General features: G+C 35.4%; 2 protein-coding genes across 7 annotated transcripts in view; one reads left to right on the top strand and one right to left on the bottom strand.

The window, feature by feature from the left end:
* LOC122628314 overlaps positions 1 to 17386 on the bottom strand; it is a 305366-nt gene that overhangs the window by 137688 nt on the left and 150292 nt on the right. The window lies entirely within an intron of this gene.
* Positions 1 to 17386, top strand: part of LOC122628316 — a 61957-nt gene that overhangs the window by 14824 nt on the left and 29747 nt on the right. The window lies entirely within an intron of this gene.

Genomic DNA, 17386 nt, shown 5'->3' with positions numbered 1-17386 from the left:
TTTATGATAATAGATGATCTTCCCTCATCGCGAACAAAAAGATCTAATCTAATCTGTCGTTCTTTCCTTTCTCTCATTCTTTATTTATATGTATACGTTTAAAATTTGTTCACCATACTTTTGGAACCTTTATCTTTCTTTTCATTTACATGAAAAGATTTCGATCGATCACGTTATCCATTAAAATAATCATATATGTATATTTCGTAACGATTTATCCCCCTTTCTTTTACATATATGTATATGTTAAATAATCTATCAGTAGATATTTTTATAAAAGATAATCGTACGAAAATATTCACGAGGATTCTCCTTTATAATTCAAAGATACGATTTTATTCTAACTTTTGTTTACGATTCGAGTTTCATCGTGAACGAGTTCAAGGTATAGAATTATGAAGACCATAAATAGCGTTCCCCTCTTCTCCATATCGTAGCACCCTATAATGCATGAATTTCAAGGACATCTGTTATCCGATGTTGATCGAAAAGAGAACATAAGGAATTTCGAATATTTTCAAATCATCATTTTGAATTTTTTTTTTGCTTTTTCTTATTTTCTTTTTAATTCCTTAATTGAAACAACAAATCGAGTTTAATCGGAGCCAATTGTTCGTTGCAATGTAATTATGTATTTCGTACGATGATGCAAGAGGAAACGCCGTAGCTACGTAAGTATGTAATAGATGACGTACGATGCCCTAAGGAGATCTTATTGATGGCGCTTATCGCCACCCATGTCGATCGTCGATGAACTCGAGTTCTCTCTCTTCTACCTTCCTACACGAAGTGACAGTTTCGGGATCAATAGATCATTCAAACGCACCTTTGCTAATTCCACGCACGCTTTCCTATCTCCTTACGTAGGCGCGTGGTGTAGTGACGTCAAGATGGATAGATCACGGGTACGCAATGCATAATGACCCAAGAGATTTTTCGAAATAAAAAATTTCTTATGCCAGGTAGAGGAAACGATACTTTTATTAATTATTCTCGTGTCCGTCGGATAGACGTCTTAATAAAGATTCTTAAAACACACACAAAAAAAAAAAGAAAGGAACAAAAAAAATTCATATATCGTATCTCATCGAAAAGATAGAAGAACGTTTATATATTTTATCAGTAATATCTAAATTGCCCATTAAAACGAACAAAATGGATAATCGTATAATCGTACGATTATTAACTAGTCAAAAATGTTTCAGATAATTAATTTAATAAAATACCGTAGGTATAGAAAGCTCCGAGAAATCTTTCTTTCGTAACGAAAAGTAAAAAGTAGGCTCGGGTATACGTAAGTATAGCAGTACGGTTAACGATGCAACGTTAAACAAATTTTGCAAAGCCGTGTTCGTGATTCACGAGCAGCTGCGAAGTGGAGGACGGTATTCATACGAGAAACGTAATCGCTCGAGGCCCGAGGGCCAAGAATTTTCGTGCTCACGATTCTCTCGAAAACTGGTTCGCGCCATACCAGTGGACCAGTTTAATTATATCAACTCGTTCGCTCGTGGATCAGAGTCCACGTTCCAGTTACGCGAAAGCTCTTTTCCTCTTTACTACTACCACAGTAGAAGGGACGTGAGACCGTAGAGACTCCTAACAGCGACACAACGCGACGGGGTGTAAATCGGCTGTCGTGTTGTACTTCTCGAGACGTTAAGATGGAGAGAGATGGAAAGTATTCTCGTTCGCGTTCTCTAAGGAAGATGCGGCCCAGATAAAAAACATGCCACGGTCCAGCGACCGAGTCAGCTTTGGAACAACACCAACAACTTGGGAACTCTTCGATACGTTTCCTGGAGAGATATTTTCGTCCCTGCTCGTGATTCTTCGAGAGGAGAATGAAAAGAAAGAAAAAAAAAAAGAAAGAGAAAAAGAAAGAAAGAAAGAAAGAAAGAAAGAAAGAAAGAAAAAACATGACCAAGAAAAAAGAGGCCAGAAAGCAAAGAAGGATATTGGGCGGTGGTCTGATCCTTGCAAGGACTCCTCGTTTCTCGTTTCTTCGTTTCTCTGGCTCGAGCCCAAAGAAGGGAGGCACCCTAGAAATTCGTAAGAGACACCTGCCGCGCCATCTTCGAACGGATCACAGAAATTCGCGAATTCTATTTTATTTTCTCGCCGACGTCCTTCCATTCGGCTGATCATTCTGATTCTCCTCGTTTCTCTTCCTTTTCTTCTTCTTTTCTTTTCTTTTCTTTTCTTTTCCCTCTTTTTTTTTTTGTCTTTTAAATACGTGACACAAAACAATTCTTTTCGCGATAAAATTTTGTATCTCGACGTTGATAATAATATCAGCGATCTGCGTTACACGCTAGGTGAAATAATTTGTTTTGTACGGACGTATGATAAATAATGCATTGAGTCAGAGTTTCAGCTGACTATTCGGTGTCACTTCTCTCTTTCTTTTTTAACTTTAAACATGATTCTTTATCTAATCCGATGTCGTGCGTAATTTGTTAAGGGAACGTCGCGTGGACAGAGAAATCCAGCAAATCGGTTACGACAAGAAGAAAAATGTAATTTAAGCAGCATTTATTATTGCTTATATCGTCTATTCTATAAGGTCAAGGTCCGTGAACTTCGATCTATGTTACCTACCGAGTTCGTTTTCCGAGGACGTCATCGTTTACCTTGTGAGAAATTTGCAGATAAGTGTTTTAATCGAAGAAAGTTATATAAATAAATTTTTTTTTTTTTGACAATGTCGTCGTTCTTCGATTCATCCCGTTATTGACTTAAAAAAAAAAAAAAAAACAAACAAAAAAAAAGAGAAAAAAAATATGTGATTTAGCATGGAAATTAATATTTTAATTTCAATGCGAAAGCATTTCGATAAATGAAAATAATTATTATTTAGATAATAAGGAAGTAGCTAAAGAAAGTTGTTAAATTTTCTGCACGTACGGACATCGATGCAACTAGTGATAAATGGTGGAGACTATTAGTCGCAAAACGTCGACGAGACACAGTTAATATATAATCCCATCGTGTTCCGTTCTGTCTATATTTTCTTGACTACAGTTATATGCAAAAAGAAGCATAAAGTGGATATGGAAAATAATTTTGTCGTCAAGTCGTTGTAACTAATATATATATATATATATATATATATATATATATATATATATATATATATACATTATTCCTTTTTCTAAAGTTTTATTAAATCGATCGACAATAACATCCAGGACTATGCATAATTTATCCGTGGATGATCAATGAAATCACAAATGATTAATATTAATAGAAAATATAAATATAATAATCCTAGTATAACCGCTTATACGAAGTATACTATATAATTACGTTTATCGCACACGGATCTAGAAAAAGAGAAAGAGAAAAAGAAAGAAATAAAGAAAGAAAGAAAGAAAGAGAGAGAAAAAAATTATTTTTTTATACAAATATTTCTCACGATAGAGACAATACCGTGATCACGTAATCGTCCTAACTACAAATTCTTGAAAGCAAGATCTCGAAGAAGGAAGATACGGGGAACGTAAACGATTATTAAGTCGTTGTTGAAGTTACTGCCAATGAAAGCTTTTCTAAAGTAATAAATATTATAAGCGATAGTTCATCTCGGCACTTCTGCTCGACGCAAAGAAATCGTTGGTTCTTCTAATTAACTCACTCCATGGTTGCGTCCATCTTTCTAAATCATGGCGAATGTGAAACACATAAGAAAGGGAACAAACGTATCTATAAATTTATGTTAATTAAACGTAACTAATATATATATATATATATATATATATATATATATATAGTGAATCTAGGAGAGATTACAAATGTTATTAAGCGATCGAATATTAAATACTTTGGACGAGACATATTCTCGATAATATCAATTTGAAATTCAACAATCGTATGAATATTGATGAAATCGAAAGCAAAATGCGCTCGAATTCATTGAGAGAGTGCGCTGCGGGCGTTAGAAGCGCGAAACACGTGACATCAACGAGTCGGTCATGTGACAGCCGTCGGAGTGACGTTAGTGACGTAATGACGTAGCGGAAGGTCCGGAGACGGGACATGCAGTTGAGCGTGCAAAAGTGACGGTCCCGCGAATGGAGCGGGACCCACTTAAACGACTTCGTACGCGGGAGGAAGGAGCGAAAGAAAGAGAAAGAGAAAGAGAAAGAGAAAGAGAGAATACAGAGTGAGCGGACTTGTGATTCGATGCGTTTTACTGCTGCTTTACGGCGGTTTATTGCGCCATCAAAACATAAAATGCCTGGCCTGGAAGCGTGCACACGCGTGGGTACACCCCCACTTTACTTTTACCACCAACTGCCGGTTAAATCGGCCAACATTCTCCGATTTCTTGCCCTATAGAACGTCCTTCTTTTATTCTTCCATCCCTTCCCATTCCCATCTCTATTTTATTCATCTTCGATTTCATTCAGTTCGAACATTTATTTTAAATTTCACGAATTAATTGCTTGCTTCTTTTCTCTTTCTCTCTCTCTCTCTCTCTTTCTCTCTCTTTCTCTCTTTTATCAATTTTTTTCTTATTTTCTTTTCCGTTCAAAAGACACGTAAATCGTGGCTATAAACTTTGAGAAGATACGAGACTGGTTATCCTTTCCAAGTCCAACGAAGTTAGTTGCACGAATTGATTCGGTAATGGTGGAACTGGGTGGGGAGAAAATCGAAGGGTTGCTTTTAGGTGGAAATCAATAAACCCTTTTGCCGATGATAGCCTCTTGCGCGTACTTAAACTGCGTATTATGATATGTTTTTTTCTTTTTCGACATTCACGTTACGTGTTTTAAGTATAAGATGTGGAGACATCGATAGCAGCGATTATGAAACTTGTTTTAGTCGGACATCTTTTCTATGATTATAATTCTATGATTTATTATTTTATATTATTATTCGATATATTAAATTCGTTCGAACTTTTCATCGAGATCGCATTTATAATTCCAATATGAAATGTATAAAAATCGATCGAATTCCGTGCATATCATATTTGAGAGGAAAAATAAGACGATTTGCGAATCCTCGAAAATTTTCCAGAAGATTTGTGAAAATTGACGTGATAGCGGTGGCGTCATCTAGCGAAGGGTGGCGCAACTTTTCGATATTCTCGGAAGCTCTAAGTGCAACAACCCAAAGAAACCCCTCTGCAGAACCGACTGGTTAAAACGGTAGTCAATTGGCAGACCTTCCCTTACCCTTACCCCCGTACCCCGTAGATTTCATGAAAATCCAGGGAATACCTTCGGAGATACTTAGTTCTTGGAAATCTCGCCAGAGCGATCATGATTTTGATTTGATTTAAGTCATGCGATCGTACCCGTGAAATATCAGGGTTTTAGATAATATCTGCTTAGATCGTTAGATATGAATTACATAGGTACAGTCATATAAGCTGAATGAATTTCAAAAGTGATTAATTAATGCACTTCTATTTACGTTTATATCCCACGAGTACGTTGCTTTAACTACGTACAGGTGTAAGGAGATGATAATTAACATTGAAATTTTCTTTTTCGTATTTATACGTTTTTTCACCTTTAAAATGCATCGACTTCTAACAAGTAGCACCGACTATTTCATGGATATAAATATAACCGATCATCGTTCTCGCATCCGCACGAGAACACTTATTGTTGGTAGTAAATGTCAAGAAGCCATAAAGGTGTCCGCTTCTCTGCAAGCGTTCCTATAAGAGCAACGACGTTTTTAATTTTGTCTATTATCGTTAAACGATTCCTATACCCCGCGTTACGTACTTGCGTGTATATGTATATGTATATGTATGTGTGTGTGTGTGTGTGTGTGTGTGTGTGTGTGTGTGTGTGTGTTATTACATAGATAGGTATATACACGTTTCTGTTCTTGGCTTGACCGTTAATCAAAAAGAAGAAGTATCGCAAGGAATGAATCTTTATGTAGCATTGAATCAATTTAATTGCTTGTAAAGTGCCTCAGTCAAAAATGAAATTTGCTTAGAGCGTAGATTTACGAGTAACAAAACTATCATTTGAGGGGGCAGCGATCTATGCTATCTAAAATTGGCAAAAAAAGAAAAGAAAGAAAGAAAGTAAAGAAAAGAAAGAGAGAAAGAAAAAAAGAAACAAGTAAAAAAACGCGAAAGTACTTTAAACGCTCTATTAATTTTTGGGAAACATTTTATACATTATGTTTTATGTTACATTTGAATAATCCTAATAATGAACACGCATTTATATTATATCATAAAAACTAAAATTTATACCAAATACATGCTCGTTTATAAATTATCTAAAAAAAAAAAATACTTATTTTTCGTAAATAATAATACTTAATACTTGTCTATAAGTCTAATGAATCGTGTAATAGAATCTATGAAATTTCTTTTTACAATATGCATATTTATGAGAACTATACGAATTTAAGTATAAAATTACACATTAAAATTATACATACATATACATATATATATATATATATATATATATATATATATATATATTCATTATATTTACAAATTATATGCATACATATATATACACACATGTATGAAATAATATAATATATTATATACGCTTATATACGAAAAATCCTTCGAGATAAATGCTATGGTTTATCGCTTTGGTATTGTAAGAATATGTATCGTTGAATATACAGGGAATACATGTAACGAAACTCTTCTCTTTGAAAGAAACACAAACGCCGCTCGGGACATCTCGTGACGTTCAGTTAAAACGCGTGCCTTGCGGTCCATGCTCGCTCAACAATGCAGAAACTATTCCGACGGTAGCCGGCTTCCGTGGACAGTGCGACGTCATGAAACGACGAGGACAACGAGCGGCATAAAACTTTAATTACTTAATAAAAGTGCTTACGAGTCAGTGTCTCGCCATGGAGAAAAGAAGGAAAGAAAGAAAGAAAAAAAAAAAAAAAATGTAGCCGCTTGAAAGTCAGAATCATTGATCGTTGGTTGGAGCTTGGTCTAACGAAAGGGAAGCTCGTAGTGCCATGAAAAAAAAAAAAAAAAACAGAATAAACCAAATGGATGAATTTGGAAGTAAAATTAAAAAAAGAAAAGAAAAGAAAAAGGAAAACTTAAACCTTATCTCTTTCAAAAAAGAAAAAAGAAAGAATGAAAAAATCATTTAGGTCGAATACATTGTTCGATCGTTTACGAGGAACGATTAGATTTCTTTTCTTTTCTTTTTCTTTTTTTTTTTTGTTTTCCTTCAAAATAATATCCAGAGACTACAAGCAGTTTGATAAATTTCAAATTATAGTAGCCATTCCGAAGTAATTTATTTATGTAAAATGTCTGGATTTTCATGTTCTTTAGAAATAACGCTTGTTTGATTTTGAAAGAAGAAAAAGAGAAAGAAAGAAAAAAATAGAAAAGAAAAGAAAAGAAAAGAAAAAAAAGGAGGACTAAAAAAATCTTTACGTTAAAAAAGACTTATAGAATGTATTTCTGAACGGTTCCATTAATTTCTCATATTAAATTAAGGACCATTCGTAGGAGATACACGTGAAACTTTTTGTCGATCGGTTTTTGATAAAGCTATTACTTCCTCGAGAACGTTTCTCTCGTCGACTATTCGTGACGGTATACGTACTTACTTACGTTGACGGTTTAATAAAACCAGAATTATGCTACTCATAAAAGTAATCTACTTATGCAAACGTTCCTATGCGTTTACGTACTAATTAGCACATCTTTATTGCAGTCCGTTTCTTCGATAATGACCTCCGGAACTCTTTGTTTTCTTTTTTCTTTTCTTTTCCATTATTCGTTTTAGCCTGGCATATTTTAGCACTATCTGTCCTATTGTATCTTATTTAGCATGCTCGTTAATATTCAAAATACATGATTAGTGAATTAATAGATAAGTTACCATATAAGTATACACTGGAATGTTTTCTTTTTTCTTTTTTTTCTTTTTCTTTTTTTTTTTACATTTAATCATTCTCTTTATGACATTCTTGATTAATAAGAAACTTACTAAACGCAATTTCATAAAGATAATCCTATAGAAGAAAAATCTAAACGAAGTATAAGTATCACGAATCGATTTGCTAATTATTAGGATTGAATATTTTCGTTTCTTTCTTTTTATTTTTTTATTTTTTTTTTTTTTTTTTTATCGACGCACTTCGAATTAAGAAACGATTTAACGAGAAAAAGATTGCCTTACGAACTCAATTATCTGTGTTGAGAATAGTCACGACGTAGGTCATAATAGTTACTCCGCCAGGGTGACATAAGGTAAAGTGGAGAGCAGTTGCTTGGATCCATAGAAGGGTTGCTAGCGGTTGGCCTTGGAGGGTCGTTTGCACCGTCTCCGATCGCTTGCCGTCTCGAGTTCTTCGAGGAATGTACGAATCTCGTTGGCTAGGCCATGTTATCCTCTTTCTGCTTTCGTTCTCTCTTTCTTTCTCTCTCTTTCTCTTTCTTTTCTTTATCTGTATTCTTATTTATTTAAATTCTATATTTTTTCCTATAATCATATTACATTATGTTCAGTAACGATAAGAGACACAAATTTACTTAGATATTACGAGTAATCTTGAGAAATATTAAAAAATGACGAATTTGTCGATTTAAGAAAAAATCGTTTATGCTCGCAATTATTGTATTTTTTTTTCTCTCTTTCTCTCTATGTTTTCTTTTCTTTTTTTTTTTTTTTTCCTTTTAACATCTTTTACGTTCAATCGTATCTCGAGAAATTTCTTCGCGAAGGAAATATTTGATAGATATTCATAAAATGATTCGAAAGATTTTCGAGGAGTAGTCCTTCGACGGGAGGAGAAAGTTTTTTTTTAGTGATCGGAAATAATCGAGCACCCAGTATGAAAGTCTCCGAAAAGGAAGATGGAACGTGGTGTCTAGTTGTCGTCAACTCGTCTCAGCTACATCCTGCCACCATCGCCGTTTCGATTTCATGTCGAATGCAAGCCGCTATTATCGTGACGTGATAGGAATGCTCGCGGAAGTCCCAGAAATCGTGGTGTGCGTTCTCATAAGAAAGGAATGTCAATAGAGAAGGATATACGACGTAGGAGGACATAGAATAGAAAACGAGTTACGACGAACGTGTTATAAGTATGGTACTAAGAAGAATAACGCTCAATATCGTTGCACTTCCATATAACGTTAGATAGTCCTTTCCAAACGTATTTCCATTTTAATTGTTTGTTAATCGTTCCGCTATTATACTCCCGGATGAGTCATTTAACCAAAGTATTCACAACTTTACGCGGTTATAACATTACATTTCTCTATACGTTACGCTAAGTTACGTTATGCTTTGAGAACGGTCATAAAATACCGATCGATTTGTCTCTTCGCGTTAGAAAACGTATTTCCTAGGACGAGGCCAACGATATATCATTTCTATCTGTCAAACCAAAGAATTATCCTAGTTACGTTTGTATTGTTCAGAAAATTGTTACTTACATTTCACAATGATTATCTTCACGTTATTCGTACATGAAAAATTATATTCTTCGTCTAGTACTTGCTTCCTTACTTTGTATATTTAAATAAGAAAGAAAAAAAAAAGAAAAGAAAAGAAGAATTAAAAAAATAACCAAATAAAAGGAGACATAGAAAAAAATGAAAAACGAGTGTTTGAGATATCCAATCACCATCGAGATTCAACATGGGTATCCTTGTAGCTAGGTCACACAGGCTAGATAGACAAAGTTGAAAGTTTCGAGTTAGCTAGTAGTCCCGTTCCTCCTCGTAAAACTAAATTAAAATTATGCAAAGAGCTACGATGTTAGTACTTGAAGTAAGGACGGAAGTAACGTATTATAATTCTCTTTATAATCGACTCGCCTCGGTGAAATTTTTATTACATTTTACATTTTCTTTTTCATTGATGAATGAATTCGTTCAACGTTGGTGGTTTGAACGAGAACGGATAAAGTCTCTTTCTCTCTCTCTCTCTCTCTCTCTCTCTCTTTTTATCGCAGGATTCGATCGATAACAGAACAGCTATTACATACGATCGACCAAGTTCAAGGCGAATCGTTGCCTTTTCATTTTCCTTACGGTTTTGAAGACGATATAACATCGAAGCACATCGAAGCTTTACCGGGTTCGCGCATTACGACACGCCCCAACGCCTCCATTCGCTTATATTGCTTTCCTTCCAACGATTCGTTCGTTCGTTCGTTCATTCATTCATTCATTCATTCATTTTTTGTCTCTCTCTCTCTCTCTCTCTCTCTCACTATTTTATACTGACTTGTCATTGAAACGACATAACGTTACTAATTTCGTGATAATAATTCGTTATTAAATTAAATTAGAACGTATATATATATATATATATATATATATATATATATATATATATACATATATAATGTAATGTAATGTTTGTGCGACAATTTAATATATCCATTAAATTTCTATCAATATTTCAAACTTTACGACTATTTTAAACTGAATGTCAAAGTTCACAAGACCAATGTATCCGAAGATAAAATTACTTTTAATAGTTTTATTATTGCATAATAGTAGAGTCAGACCAAACATGAGATTAATATAATTGGTATCGAGAGATTCTCGATGTCGGATTAAAGACCGTAGTAAATAAAAAATAAAATGTTTATTCGATTTCCATGCTTCGATGGCATATCGTACGTGGGTAATAAAATAGTAGTAAGAGTGAAAGATATGAAAAAGATCGATAAGGTTGAGAACCACTGTAGAATTTACGATGTTGCTCCAAAGGATGATCGCTCTCGATTCTATGGCCTTGCGTCATAAAACGACAATGACGTGTACTCTGTCTTTCAGTCTGTTTGTCTCTCTCTCTCTCTCTCTCTCTCTCTCTCTCTCTCTCTCTCTCTCTCTCTTTCTCTCTCTTCTTCTCTAGCCTAGTAAGGAAAGCTTTTCGCGGCGAGGTCGATGGAAGTCATACGATGGACAATGGATCGATCTCGTATACACATTTGGACGAGCACATGGTTACGCGCACATGGCCATAGTTGAAACAAAGAAAATAAAAAGAAAAAGAAAAAAAAAAGAAGAAGAAAAGAAAGAGGCGTGGACAACGAAAACAGCCGAGTGAGACATACCGGCAAGGTCGTGCTTCATTCACGAGTCCTCCTCGAACGTAGGTAGCAGGTATCTTCGAACTCTGACAGCGTGGTATCGCCATTTCGAATTCCGATCGTCTTTATACCTATGCGTAAGTCGAATCCATAATCTAATGCAATTCGCAATTCGTTCCTATACCTAGCTAACATTTTTATTTTCTTCTTTTTTTTTTTCTATATCTATATATTCGCAGGAGCATCGAAAATCACGCAGACAGGTTTACGCACTTTCCAACACATATCAAACATGCGAAAATACGAAAGCAGAATAATTAACGTTCTACGTAAGTAAATACTTAAATAGCGTGACGAATGCAGAAGTATCAAATATACCGATAGAAAAAATCGTTAGATCGTTTTAATCCATCGATGTAGATATATCCGTTGTAAAAAGGATACGTAGGTTTCGTTGTCGATCAAATCTATTAGATAGATCTAATAGATTGGCCGCAATTTTAACGATTTTCTGTAGAGGGGAGTCAAGGTTATAAAATTGGATTTCGATGAGTAAACTATAGATATAGAGTAAAGAGGAGAGGGTTAAGGAAGGTTGTGGATAAGGTAAGATGTCCAAATGATTCGATTTCATGGATGAAAATGGAACGACGTGGGTTGTTCGCTCCTACATATGTGTAAGTACGATAATGCAATCTAAATTTAATACCCAAGTTAAGTAAGTACTTATCTTCGTAATCTTGTTTAATCTTTCGCGTTAATTCCTAACCGAGAGTGATAAATAAGGAAAGATAAGAAACCCAAGCTCAATTATCATTGGAATATCACAAATCCGTGTATTCGGTTTGTAAAAGAGGCGATACATACCTTCGGTTTTCGTTTCGCGATATTACTTACATTTATACTAAATATTCGTGCGCGCGAGCACGCGAGCGCCCGCGCACCTTATCTTACAACCAGATTCTACATACCTTTGAGGAACTTATCTTCTTACACGAAGGTTTATTATCGAATTTACTATAACCGCTTTCGAGTCAAACTATGTACTACCTAAGTACAATCTCTTTCGCCGACTCAGAAAAGACGATGCTCGTTTTCAAGGATCTCTGATAAACTTTCAATTTAGCTGTGTCTAGATATTACGTACTTTGGAAGATCGACCATTGTCTTCTGTTTTCTTCCAAATGAGAGAAAAAAAAATACTTAGGTATGAGATGTCCTTTTAATTTTAATTTCAATTATAATTATAACCAAGTAAATACTTTCACAGATATATCTATACAAAAAAACAATAGTAAACTACAGAGAGGGGACAGTATCCAAGTTTTATTATATATTCGACGATTAAAAGGAAAACAATATCGTTTCGAAATCGACGACAAGCTTTTTATATTTTCGAGAAAATATTCGGATGGAAAAAATTCCAGGGGTTAAAATGCCAGGTTACATAATTGAAGAATAGCACTTCTGTTCTTGGGATCGAACGTTACTTTTTAATCTCTGTCGTAATAAAATAGTCACTGCGTATCGGCTGGAAGTGCGCGACAAAGAAAGAAAAATAGAAAGTAGAAAGAGAAGACAGAAAGAAAAAAGAAAAAAGAAAAAAGAAAAAAAGAAAGAAACAAAGAAAGAAAGAGAGAAAGAAACAAAGAAACAAAGAAAAGTAAAAAAAGGAAATAGAAAAGAGATAGAAAAGGAGATATATGATAATGTCGGTGGGTCGACGGCGTTTCTAGAAAGGGGGTTGAAAATAGGGGTAGGAGATCGGTCGCTGGGGGTTGGGCGTGGTGGGCAGAGCTCCCTCCTTCCCCCTCCAACACGACGGTCCTTTCGACGGCGACGTCGCTCTAAGCTGAGGACGCCGTCGTCGTCGGCGTCGATGGTCGATACTCGAGCCGCGTGGCGAGCGAGCGTCGCGGAAGAGCGTCGCGACGCCGGAATTCCGCGCCTGTCATGGCCGCCCTCCGGTAGCCTCCGTGTGCGTGCTTGCCCTCTCTCTTTCTCTTTCTCTCTCTCTCTATCTCTCTTTCTCTCTCTATCTCTCTTTCTCGCTCTTTCTTTCTCTCTCTCTCTCTCTCTCTCTCTCTCTCTCTCACTCTCTCTTTCTCTCTCTTTCTCTCTCATTCTTTCTCTCTCTCTCTATCTCTCTCTTTCTATTTATTTGGACGATGCAGCAGCCCCAGCCATCGTCGAAAAGGTCCATCAATAATCGCATTTTACAAAGACGCGGTGAGTACTCATTAATGTTACTTTTAATTCGCATCTTTTTTTTTCTTTCTTTCTCTCTCTCTCTTTCTCCTTCTGTTTGCATGCAGTTTTCTTTTTTCTTTCGTTCTCTCTCTCTCTCTCTCTCTCTCTCTCTCTCTCTCTCTCTCTCTCTCTCTTTCTCTCTTCCTCTATGTTATGTGCGTCTGATTTTATTATCCTCCATCTCTTATGTCTTTATTTACATGTTTCTTTTTTTATGTCGTCCGTCTTAGTTTTCGTTCGAAGGAATGCGACGAATTCGTTAGATTTTTTTCGTCTACTCAAAAAGTGTCTCTCTCTCTTACTCTTTCGTCTTTCCTCGTTCGTCAAGCGAGGAATTTAGTAAACTTCTGTTAACTCACTTTCGTCTCTCAGCGACGACGATCGTCGGTTCGTTTCTTTTTTCTTTATTCTTCGTGCCGCGTGAAACATTTTTCAAATTCGTTTAAAAGTAGGACTACTTAGGTCTACGTAAGTAGAAATGTTTGTGTTTTCCGGGCAAGGAGAAGGGACAGTTCGTTAAGCGACGGTGATTATTATTACGGATAAAATTGTAGGATCAATGAATACTTCAGATCTTTATATTTAGTTAGACAATAATTGAAAAATCGTATTAAGTTCTATGATTGTGATTAAATGAAATTTGAGTTATCTTCGTCTAAACTAAGTAACGTCCTAACCTTCGCATACGTACATACATCCATACATATATATATATATATATATATATATATATATATATATATCATAATTTATAGTTAAACTGTAATGGAATTCGTTTCTACGTTTACCTTACATTTGCATAGATTTTCTTAAAAGAACATTTGTTCTTAATGAACATTGAAAAGGATGCAGCTGATTTGAGAAGCAGAGAAATGCAATAAAATGCAGTAAGAGGTGATAGTAGGATATCAATTGACTCGGTGAACGGCCCTTCGTCTTTTATAGGCTAAGAGCCATTGCCATGAGGAACACATCATTTACCATGGCAATAAACGCGTGCGTCTTAAATGATCCGACATTGAGCATCACGTAGGCCATTCAACAACGAGATAACGATTACGAATACGCGACGCCATATACGTGTATTCTATCGCTTAGCTTTTATCGATTATTTCACGTATCTCGAAAGATCGAGAAAAACGTATAAAAAGCTATTTTAAAAATAAATAAATAAATATACGAAATCTTTCTCTAGAAACTTATAATCGAACGAGTGAATATTTTTCAACGAAAAAAAAAAAAAAAAACAGAAAAAACATAAGAAAGAAAAGAAAAAAAAGGAAGAAAAAGAAGAAGAAGAAGAAGAAGAAGAAGAAGAAGAAGAAGAAGATATGAATACTCGGAATCTCTAGTTAAGCGAGATAAAAAGAAAATATTCGGATACAAACTCGAAGAGAAGAATCAAGCGGACAAGACTTTTCATCTAGATCATTTTAAAGGAAAAAAGAGAGAGAGATAGAGAGACAGAGAGAGAGAGAGAGAGAGAAAGAGAAAGAGAAAGAGAAAAAGAGAGAGAACATTTTGGTGGCACGGCTTTCTGTCTGTTCGCGTATAAATTTAAGCTACAGGCGTACTGACAAGTGCCAGAGAATAAGAGAAAGAGAGATAGACCGAGAAAACGATTCGACGGAAATCTCAGAAGGATTCGACGTGACCGAGAAAAGACACATGACGAACCGAAGCGTCGAAGTACGACGAGTCGAAGAAGAGAAGGAAAGCAGAAGGAGGAGTCAAGTTGTTTATTTGATGGTGCCATAAAAGGCCTCTTTATGTTTATCTCCCATTTAAAACGCTCGCATAAAACCACCAACTGCACACACAAACCATCAACCGAACATAAATCATTCCGCAAAACGGAGATCGTTCGAGTCACCTCCGTTTAAACTAAGTAGATAGGTATGTGTGTTGCACGAAAAAATTTGAGAAACCACGCGGTTTTGAAGAAACGAAAGCCCGCCCGACACATCTCGATTCTCGTAATAACACCATCGAAGAAAAATCTAACTTACGTTGCGTACGCTCTCGAAGAATAAATAACGACGATAACACGAAACTTTGTTCCTCGCTTTTACCTCGTCACTCCTGATATTTTCCTTTCTTTACTTATTCTTTTTTCGTTGTTTCTCTTTTTGGTTTTCTTTTTTATACGAGACAACGATTTCGTCGCACGACTCGAAGCGACGGCCGCTGATACTTCGCTCTTAAATATCTAGAGTTTTGAACGAACGCATCGATGCCGTAGGATGAAAGTGTATTTTATTTTTTTACTTTTTTTTTTTCGATAATATTACGCGAATGCAACGAACGCAAAGACTTTCGATATACCTACGTTGTATTATTTAAAGATTTGATAATTATTATGATTAAAGAATTTGATACATTGGGAGTCAGGAGATGCGTATAAAATGTATGAATAATTATAAATACCTTTCGTCAGCGCACAATTTGAATATGAAAGTTTTTTTTTTTTTCTTTTCTTTTTCTGCTCTTTTTTTCTCCAGTTCCATGTTTTTTTTTTTTTTTTCTATGGGATATATCGAGTTAAAAAAAACTATCACGACGTCGAGCAACTAGCCAGTCGCTTCCTTTCGCTACGCTCGCTTCTACGTAAACTGAATCTTAGACATCGTTCTACCCCCTTCTTTCCTTTTTTTTCCCGTCAGGTAAAAAGTTAAAGGATACAGCTGATTTGGAGAAGGTGCAGTTAGCCTTGTTATAATAGGGACAACCCTTACCGGGTTGACCCTGAATGAACTTTTTGGGAAAACCATAAAATCTTTATTGCTCTTATCTAGAAGCGTATTAAAGTTCTTCAAGGCCAACCACTTGTTCTCGGTTAAAAAAAATTCGAGCTAACTTTCGATGTATTTCGTCGTATCTTTGGAAAATAGAAATTTAAGACAACTCGATCACAAAGTAGACTTCGAATTTGATTAGAAACAACAAGTACGATCGATTTGTCCTAACATTGTAACAAGTAAGTTGTAATAAGATTTATAAAGTTACGATATTAAATTCTGTAAAGACCCAGAGTACCTTGAGAAAATTTGAAGAAAATTCTACTAAGTTAATAATTAAAGGCTGAGTTAATATAGCTACTATAGCTAACCTCTGATATAAGCTGGGCGAACTGGTAAAACTCGTAGAAAAGTTTTCGTATCGGCATTAAAGAAGACGGGTGGTCGGTTCAGTAGAAAAGTCAGCGCAAAATTTGGAAACGGTATAAACTTACGTTGGGCCTCCATGGAAACGTTTTTCTTGAGCAACGTCGATATTATAACTTGTTCCAAAGAGTTTAGAAGAGTTCGAGGTAGCGTGCTGTGAAATATTAATACTTCTGTCCTTCTACATCGATAATCATGCACGCGTTCTTTAAACATTGTCGATATATGACGATCCATTTTTTTGTTAAAAAAAATAACGAAAGGAATTAAATGAAAATGTCGATCGAGCGAAGGTCAATGTCCGACGGAAAACTCATTTCGAGGAAGATACGATGTTCGTTATAAAAGTTTTTTTCTACGATAGATACGTGTATCTATTTTGTTAAAAAGTATTTCACCTACTCGAACTTTTTCATTTACTCCCGTCTTATTAATTGGTTGAAAATTTCTTCGATAGAATCGATTTTTCAAAATATAATTTAACGCTTTAAGGACTGGAGAATGAAATTTCTAATCGAGAACTTTCAAGTCCAATAACGTTTTACGATATTCCAAAAGCTATAAAGGGGATACGAGAACTCGCTATATCTATCTACAATATGGCATGAACTTGTAGATGGAAATTCGACGAACGCAACAAGATGGAACGATCAAACGACGAGAGAGAGAGAGAGAGAGAGAGAGAGAGATGGAGTTAACAAAATTATCTCGACTATGAGTCTTCTTAAACTTGCATCAAATCTTCGAAGAGATGGTTATCCGTTCGCAATTTTCCAAAAAAAAAGAAAGAAAAAAAGAAAAGAAAAAAGGAAGAAAGAAAAAAACGCTTGGTATGTCCAAGGTCGTGGTTTATGAGGCAAGACGAAGGAAAAGAAATAAGGAAAAAAAGAATCAAAGAAAGGATTGCATCGCGTTCTTTTCTCGCAGTACGAGAAGGAAAA

This window comes from Vespula pensylvanica, chromosome 4 (genome assembly GCF_014466175.1).
Source record: "Vespula pensylvanica isolate Volc-1 chromosome 4, ASM1446617v1, whole genome shotgun sequence".
In the NCBI taxonomy this organism is placed as follows: domain Eukaryota; kingdom Metazoa; phylum Arthropoda; class Insecta; order Hymenoptera; family Vespidae; genus Vespula; species Vespula pensylvanica.
The sequence above is the reverse complement of the archived record's forward strand: the minus strand, read 5'-3'. Positions and strand labels throughout refer to the sequence as shown.